Source organism: Calliopsis andreniformis, chromosome 10 (genome assembly GCF_051401765.1).
Source record: "Calliopsis andreniformis isolate RMS-2024a chromosome 10, iyCalAndr_principal, whole genome shotgun sequence".
Classification (NCBI taxonomy): Eukaryota; Metazoa; Arthropoda; class Insecta; order Hymenoptera; family Andrenidae; genus Calliopsis; species Calliopsis andreniformis.
The window spans coordinates 12,323,064-12,330,484 of record NC_135071.1 but is presented as its reverse complement, the minus strand read 5'-3'; positions in this window follow the sequence as shown (position 1 = coordinate 12,330,484).

Here is a 7,421-nt window from a genome sequence, read left to right as displayed (position 1 = left end):
CCAAGTATTGCATTCATAAAGAATAAGAAGTAAGGTAAATGTCCCAATACCTGAACGCTTGAGACGTCAAGTGTCTTAGTAAACAAGCTAAAACTGTATGTCTTGATACTTTAATTATAAGGTCCCAGAAACTGAGGATACTATTTTATAACACTAATTTTTGTTTTTAATTAAGTTACCTAACACATTAGAATCTATGCCTAAAATTGAATAAAATTAACAGTAGTGTTTAGGTATTGAGGCATGGTCAACTACTGGGACATTTAAGTTGTCACACTTCTTTGAAGCGATAGTTCATTGTTATCTCAACAGTGTGAAGGTTCAAGTAAAAGAAATTGCATGAACGATTTCCACAAGAAAGAGAAAATGGTGGGCTCATAACGAACAGACCGTATACTGTGTATCGCTTGGATCTTGTTCTATTTTACAAGACAGACCAATGTCCATCTGCATAGCGAAGAAATGAAGCGGAGTCTGCCCTTATGTTTCGTCTGAGGTTTAAGTTCGTACACTGTCTAACGCGATGTCGAATTGCCTCGCGTAGCGCTTAATCGTTTTACACTGTACACCAAAGTTTCCCTTCTCGATTACCTGAAGAGAACGACGATGCGTATCTACTACTTGTAATAGCATGGATCTGACAAACATCCGGTAATTTCTGCACGGGCAAACGCGTTCGAGGTTGTTTCACTTTTTTCTATGTCTGTGATTTTCATGTTCTTATTTATATTGTCCATACATATCGCAGTACGAAACGGATCGTACTTGGGCAAACAGAAACGGGTAACGAATAATCAAAGAGGAAAGCATGAAAACATTAATCGATTAAATAGTACTTTATAATGCGAAGATTTATTGTACAGCTATATATGAGTGGTTCATGCACGGTAAAAATCTAGTGCAATACTAGTGTTACCTATGTATTAGGTGTTAATGCGAACAATTGTTAGGTAAGAGGAATTCTGGGGATGACAAATTGCGAGAAATTTTCAACGTTCGCTGTTTTTATTTAGGACATTGTTTCTGGTTTCGAATAAATGTGAAATCATAAACTTCGCTCAATTTTGGATAATGTTGTGCAGTCACAACTTTGAAATATTTTGTAGACAAAATTCGCTGTTATTGATACTTCGACATTACGAAAAGTGCACGAAATAACATATTTTATGTCATGTAACATTTTGTAATTGGTGAATAAATGTATGATATATTAATCGTCATCTTCTTTGTGTGTGTGCACGTGCTCACCTATACCTGAATATATAACACAGGGACGTCTTAACGCCTTAAAGATATCCAGTAAAATTCTAAACATCTCCAAAAGACGTATTTAAAACGTCTGAAGTTATGTCTCAAATCAGTATGTCTTTAGGACGTCTTATAAGATATTCATAAATTGTCTTAAGGAATTTCAAATTACGTCTAGAAGACGTTCAGACAAGAAATAGACGTCTTTAAGACGTCCAAAAGTGTAAGTCTTTAAGACGTCCATGTAGTGTGTCTTTCAGACATCCTATACACGTAAATTTTGGAAGCTTTTAAGACGTACGTTGCGGAATGTTTTTAAGACGTCCAAATTATGTCGTAAAACGTTCAAACATGAAATTAACACAAAACAGACGTCTTCAAGACGTCGTATCCTACTGAGTGTGTATAACCATTTCATGTATGTACTATTTAAAAAAACATGTGACTTGACAATAGACTGGGCAAGCAATGTCTTCTTCTGTCTCACGGTTTTGGGGTCCTAAAGTGCCCTTACCATTTTTGTATCACCCTTAGCGTTAGTGGTTGTACGTGAAATAAGAGTGCAGGGCTATGAGTAGTAAGAATTAGAATTCTAATTCTAATTATAATTGAATAATTCTAATTATTCGTATTATAATATCGACACGAAATTATAAGGATGAATAAAGAGGGTAGTTCAGTGGGACACCTTGTATATTGGGTGGTAAGTAGGAACATTTTCCCATGTACTAGTATTACCAGCGTCAGCGACAAAGCATAGTGTTTTCTAGATCCACTACTTGGAAGTCGCAGAGGGCGCTCGAAAACCAGTGGCTTTTTAAGAAGTCGATATTTCAGAACGTGAAACATGAAAGTCCATTAATTGTCCGATCAATCCTCTCTAGACGAGTGTACACTCGTCTGTAACTCAGTCCACAGATGGCAGTAGAAGACCTTCACTGTCTTCTGTCAATCTTCTTTACCGATGAAGTTGAAGAGCGGGAATAAACTTTCTTTCGAATTACAAATTCGAATAACATCGATGTATTAATTAATGAACTATACACACAATATTTCAAAGGATATTATGTGTATCAAAGGGGATGCTTTAGTACAACCTACACAGTAAACTATACATTCCAGATTAATTACTAGTATAAATTATATTCTGCAAAGATTTTTTAACCATCGTTTCCTCAATCTTAGAAACATTGTAATTTCTCTAGTTTCATCATTGCAACGTGTTCATCCAATACCATCACATCTAAAACACGCTATCAGTTACCATCTAATTCCTGATGAATGCTGAAGTCATTAGCCCTTCAGGAAAGGGGAACGAAGAAAGAGTCAAGAGGTTTGCGAGGAAAGGCTTTTCAAACTCCAAAGGCAATTCGGCCACGCCAGATAAAAATCTATCACCTATCCGAACGTAACATTCTCACAGCAATAAACATATTAAGCTCTCTTTCGACCGCGCAACTATTGGTCCTCGATTCGTTACTTTTCCTGGTCGACGATCGACAACAATTCTCCAGCCAGGAACGACATTCGTATCGAGTAGCGAATCTCAAGAGAGCTGGACACCCCGCTGCGCATTTGTGAGCGGCGACCATTGAACGCCGCGCTACCGAGTGCACTAAAGACACTTCAGGACCTCATTGTGCCGCACAAAACAGTGGCCGTGCTGCAAAACGTCCGATTGTAACGAAATTCGCTGGGCTCCTCGGCACAGACGCGTTAGGGAACCTCGAAGAGCCAGAATGAGACTCGCTGGAGGAACTCTTGGAGTTTGGAGCAAGAATTCACAGGAAAAAATGAGTTTCTAAAATTCGATGTACCAATTTATGCAGTAACAGAGATTTTCGAAAATTGACAGTTAACTCTTCAGCGATGGGGTACATGTGTCGATTGGATTCCCAGTTTTTTTTAAATCTATGTTATCATGAAATGCATATAGTATGCAGTTTACTATAGTTCTGTTTAGGGAAATCTTTTTGAATAGCTTTTTCATAATTATGAATTGCATTTGTATCATTCAACTCCTCGGTACGTACGAGTTAACCTTATGTTGCGAATATGGTAAATATTGGAGCAGATATTGCTTCAACGACGAAAGCAAAAATTGAGAAATTGTTGAATTTTTAAGTCCCTTATTTTTCTCTAATCATGTACCTACCAAGTAATTCATTTATATATTCTTCATTTATACAATATTATGCACATAATATACAAATAAAATACACATTACTAATATTTGGAGACAATATAGAACTAAATCTCAATTTAGGTACCATTTCTTTAGCTGAGTTTATAAAAATAAGTTTCACTCTTCTAATAAAATGAACTACATCCCAAATGATTCCTAAAATATTCATTTGAATTTGAAAAAAAAATAAAATAATCATAATTTATTATGAAAGATTTATCCTGTCTAATATACCTATACAGTTTTAATATATTATATTATGTCTACATATATTAATAGCAGACTGAATATAAATACCTACACAAAGTTAGTTACGGATATTTTGCATTCGCAGATGCAACATAAATTTCCTTTGCCCAAGGATGCAGCACATATTGTGGACATTTCCAAAACCGAGTACTCCAAGGGACAATGAATACTAACGAGTGGCTACAGACATTTGCGACGCGTGCCAAAACATTTTAGGGGTCACCGGAACCACCCCTCCACAATCATTTCTGTCTCCCTTCCCCATGAATATGAAATTTATGATCTGCTGTGATATCGCAAAAAATAATATTCATTACTTTCACTGTTGCCACACGTTTGACTATTCAGACTATTTAGAAATAAAAATGAAATTTCTTGTACGTAGTCACCTGACGTTTAAGCTTTGGAATGTGCAGAAATTTTCAGAACTTTTATCGATGGTTCCAATTTTACATTCAGCTACATTTTGATCAAATATTTACTATACATATACTGAACATTAATGTTAATGTTCTTTGTTTATAACGTATGAAAAAGATTCACCGAATAACACGTATATCTTTAACAAATATATCACCTACTGTTCAAGTACATATTAGAACTGATTAGACACTACATTACCTATCCTAATATTTTCGAACGATTCTAATTCCTATTTCATGACCTTATGTGTAACGAGTTTGAAAATATAACAAAATTGTGCATTTCTATCTTACACCAGGACAACACTGCCTTCGCCCTTACAAATGATTGCATACATTGCGGTCGTCCGACTCGTTTTTCGTCCCCATCGTGTGCTTACCCGCGCAAACGAGCAGAAGCAGAATATCTCGTCTTGAAGGCCCAGCCTTTTTCGTACGCATAAAGGGATTGTTCACGACAAAATAATACAAGAACTCTGCTCGGTTTCGCATTAAAGACACTCCAAGATTGCTCCACTACAAAAGGGGGGATAGTGTTACATTGTGCAACGAGTACGTTCGAGAAACACCCCTGAGAATGCACTCTCGAGATCCTCAAATGGCCCGTATACACGAGGCGGCGTACTCCTCAAAACATCGGTCGGTTGGACATCATGGAAACTCCTTCGGTCTACCGTGTATCTATAAGTATTTATTTCACATGGTAAAATCTGATTAAAACTTTTCGAATGAAAGTCTCTCTAAACTGAACGTCAGAAAGTGGACAATTACTAATGAATTAAAAATGGTAAAAAGGCTACCACAGCCGTGTGACTTTAATACGATCGAGAAATTGTGAGGAAAATTCACGATTACCAAGCTCGACCTTTTGTATAGGGATGGGTGACGTTACATTGCCACTATTACTTTATATATATTCGTGACATCATAACGTCATGTATATTTATATTATACTTTTATTATATTTTTATGGATGTATTTGTATATTGAATTTTATTGTCTTTTGTATTGTTAATATTAAATTTATTTTTATACTTCAAACATTGGTTTTACACTTTCATACATGCTTCATACATAGATATTTATGTGCATAATTATTCTGTTAAATCATTTTTATCAATCATTTTATTAATATTTTCTGAAACACTTCATGTAACCATCTATGAAAGTATCGAAACCAATCTTTGAAGTATAAAGGTGAATTTAATATTAACAATATAAAAGAATGAAATCTAATATACAAATATATGTATACAAAATATAATGTAAATATCAAGTAACTCATCCATAAGCGTATGGTCGAGCATGGCAACCATGGGTAAACTTAAATAAATAACATATTATCTCGGATAGCTAATGCCATTATTGTTTGACAAGGTGAATATGTAGATGAACAAAATATTTAATAATTTTATTAATGAATGTCTAGATTACTTTTACTCATCTATTCATTTGGGAATAGATAAATTGGTGAATAGATTCATATAGGGAAAGCCCTTTGGATACAATAAAAAAGTTGAGACACGAGGACAGATCTAACATACAATAATAAGAAGAAAATGAAGAACGTGGATAAATTCTGACCAAATTCTATCCACTGTACCATGGTACAAATAAATGTTAAATTTAGTGGCTCAAACAAATTCTAGTTAAAGCCAACCTTAAATATGATAAAGATTACAAACCATTGAGAGTCACCTTCAAATAAATGTAGCCATATATTACCATATATTTGTACTAGATTCCATCAGGTGTCCAATTACTTACAGACTCTAGTGTACCTAATCCTCATTCACACGCATCAATATCATTCCATTCCATGCCCATGGAATCAAAGACGATTTTACGATTTCACGAGTTTGCTTTCTTCCCTATAAAAGCAATTCGAAACACGTGAGACGTTTCTCCGCCAAAAGAATTTGAGGATTGTCAATCGAACGAGGCAGGAATTCGCACTGACTTCCGGTGCAGAGGTGCCGTAGCCGTAATTCGACTCTGAATATTTTCCCAATCGACAATAATCATACCCTTGCTAAATCCTCTGACCGCGGTAATCCCTTGACGCGAGGTCGATCTGCCGTCATGGAAATCGAAAGGCACGCCTTATTCCATATTCAAACGTTCACCTCGCATGATCGAGTACTGAGAATGGCGGGGTACCTGTTCGATTCACTCAACGCGACATCACCGACGATTTGTCAGAACTGTGAAAAGTGTCCATACACGTGTACGGTTACGATGCATAATTGGCTGGTTCTCGGCGGAAAAATTGGGAACGTCTACCTTTGGGTATAATAACAGTTGGCGATTATATTCAATGCACCGCGTTACTGCAGGTGTCGATTCTTGTTGAAAAAATCGATATTTCATATTGACATGGATCGAAAGTTGGAAAATCGATTCGCTGGAAAATGAGTCTTAAAATATTGATTTGCAAAACATTGATTTTCGATTCTGATAAAGAAATATATAGGCAAATAAAACCTGCGAAGAAGATGACTCGATTTAAAAAAGGATTCTTCTCGAAAAACTGTTTGTGAACGTTGAACGAAATTAATTACTAGACAAAATAATATTTATCCTCTTGAACTGTTCTAAATATGATGAATCTTTACTAAACTTCAAGTGAACCAAACTCTAGACAGCATCCTCAACAATACTGAACAATTATCTATTGTTATTTTGTTTTTAAGATATTTCTCCCTCTGTAGTAAGTTCTAATAGTCACATCATTTCCATCTACAATGATCGTCATTGTAGATGGAAATGCAGTTGATTCGACGTTAAAAAATTCATATAAGAAAAGAATATTTAAAAATTAAATTTTAGAAAGCAAATCGAGGCCAAATAAATCGATACTGCTAATTCCATTTATGTGTAAAATCAGATTCTTTTATATGTAATTCAATGTAAGAACAAGAACTGTTGAACAAGTTTCTTTTACGTAAAAAGAGAAAATTGTGTTTTTGAGGAAAGTCGATCTGCTACTGTATAAAAATAAAACTTTCGAAGAATTATGTACGTCACAGGTTTGGGTTGATAGGCGGGGAGCAATGAGAAGACGATTTATCGTCAGCGATTCGACGCGCTGAGAAATGGGCCAAACATCTCAGAAAATCACAACCAAGCCGACCATGTCAATCTTTTGTAAAGCGCTATAACTATCTACGTCACATCGCGATCAGATTGGATTTACCCATGTCATCGGGCACGTACGCCGTTTCATTCCTTAAGGTGAAACAGATAACATCGAATTTGTCCAAACAGTGGGGGTTGCAGTCGAAGTCACGAGGGGGAAGGTTGCAGTTAACTTACGT